General features: G+C 38.2%; 1 long non-coding RNA gene across 1 annotated transcript; it reads left to right on the top strand.

Annotated features, from left to right (window-relative positions):
* The first annotated feature begins 6 nt into the window (after positions 1–6).
* On the top strand, positions 7–2075 carry LOC137817765 (uncharacterized). Its single transcript, XR_011082026.1, has 2 exons — positions 7–1623; positions 1755–2075. It is a non-coding gene; the product is annotated as an uncharacterized lncRNA (long non-coding RNA).
* The last annotated feature ends 80 nt before the right edge of the window (positions 2076–2155 follow it).

Genomic DNA, 2155 nt, shown 5'->3' with positions numbered 1-2155 from the left:
GTGTGAAGCCACAATAAAAATCCTGCAACCAAACAAAGCCATGTTTGTAGATGCGTTGGTCAGAGGATTGAAAGTAGGACCTTTGGACAAATCACTCATTTAGCGGTCTGCGAGGGATGTGAATGTAGTTATATCTTGGGCAATATCCCATATTGAAGTAGAGGAGACTCAAGCACACAAAAGGATCAAGGAAAGGTATGATGACGAGTACAACAAACCATTTTAACGAGATCGAGGACAATGGAGGTGGCCAATTGACAAAAATGATTACTATTCTTTTAGATGGCCTACCTCTTTCAATGATCACAACGATAGACTAGACTTCTAGCCTACTCCTCTCAACGTGTCCAAGAAGCAATTGCTACGAGAGGTTAATGCCACAAGACTACTAGAGTTCCCAAAAGAGCAAATGAGCAATTTGGCCTTAATTGAAGTGCATTATGTGAATTTCATCGCACCATCGATAAGTGTTGCCTTGGTACACCAAATTGAACATTTGATTAAAGAGGGACATGTAGCATGATATCGAAAGGGAAAAGCAAGTCCCGATAGGTGGTTGGATCATGAATCAAGTGATTGTTCCCCTGATCCAAGAAAAAAAGTTAGGAAGATGAACACGAGTTTTCCGTGCTTGGAGATCATAACACCATTGTTAAAGGTTTCTCCGAGGGAGGGGTCATTGGAGCTTCCTAGAAAAGTTACGCTTGCCAGATAAAGAATGTTGAACAACCAAAGATTGAAGAATGACCTCAACCAACTATAACCTTTGATGAAGTTGATTTGTAGGATGTGGTTCCTTATCAAAATGATCTCATAATCATCTTGATTGCTATGAGGAGACATAATGTTCATCGGGTGTTGATCGACCAAGGCAGTTCAACTAATGTTTTATATTGGGGCATATTTGTGGGATTGAATATTCCGCAAGAATGTTTATAGACTTATGATAGAGTGTTAGGCAGTTTTGCAGGTGAACAAGTGGCAGTATGACAATCAAAATTCTTAATTGTTGGAATTGTTTATTTTTAAAAATGGATAGAGGATGAGCCAGTTGCCACCATATCCTCAGAAAAGTACAATAATTTATGTGGAAGTTGATCATGACATATTTTGGTGTCCCTTAGATCATTATTATCGATAATGAAACACAATTCGCAAGTAGGAAAGTTTAGGATTTGTTTGCATCTCAATGGATTAAGGTGATCTTCACTTCGATCAAGCATCCTCAAAGTAATGGTCAGACTGAGGTTTCTAACAAAGTCATTCTTCGGGGACTTAAGCAAAGGTTAACTGAAGCTTCAGCCCGATGGGTAGAGGAGTTGCCCACTAACAGGGTTATGTTTTTCTTCGAGGAAGGCTTGTATAGATGCATCTCGACACACTTGGATAATATCAAGGGAATTTGTGATCATGCCCAAGTTTAGATGACAACTCACAAGAGACAATCTAAGTTAAAAAAACATATATTTAAAGTGCATTCTCGGTCTTTCCAAGTGTCAGGCCTTGTCCTCAAACACACCTAAGCTATCCAAATGGTTAATAAGCATTCTCGAATTGAGTTTGTCCATGTCATTCGTGAAGTTGCCAGGAAGGTAGCCTATCAATTGGAAACGCTAGATGGAGGTACCATACCGAGAATTTGGAATGCTGATAGACTTTGATTTTATTATTGTTAACAATCTTTTTTGCAGTTGTCTTTTAATTTTTATTTTCACATTGATGGTTAATTTGTTCCCATTATGACTTTATGACAGGACATGCATACAAAGGCTTGTAGATCCTATTATGACTTTATGTTGGGGCATGCACACGAAGGCTTGTAGGCCCCATTATGACTTTTTGCTGGGACATGCACGTGAAGGCTTGTAGGTCTCATTATGGCTTTTTGCTGGGACATGCACATGAAGGCTTGTACGCCCATTACGAATTCCACCAAAGAGTTTTCAAGAGCTTACACCATGCGGATAAATTAAAGTACCACAGTTAAAAATACTTTGCACATTTTTACCTTAAGCTTTTCAAATATTCACGTGTTAAGTTACATCTCGGTTAAAAATAATTTGCGCATTGCTTAACTTACGCGTTTATTTTCATACTAAGACACTACTTCAAACATAAAATGATTAAGACATTTTAAGTTAAAGTGTAATCACCT

This window comes from Phaseolus vulgaris, unplaced genomic scaffold (genome assembly GCF_000499845.2).
Source record: "Phaseolus vulgaris cultivar G19833 unplaced genomic scaffold, P. vulgaris v2.0 scaffold_1136, whole genome shotgun sequence".
Classification (NCBI taxonomy): domain Eukaryota; kingdom Viridiplantae; phylum Streptophyta; class Magnoliopsida; order Fabales; family Fabaceae; genus Phaseolus; species Phaseolus vulgaris.
The sequence above is the reverse complement of the archived record's forward strand: the minus strand, read 5'-3'. Positions and strand labels throughout refer to the sequence as shown.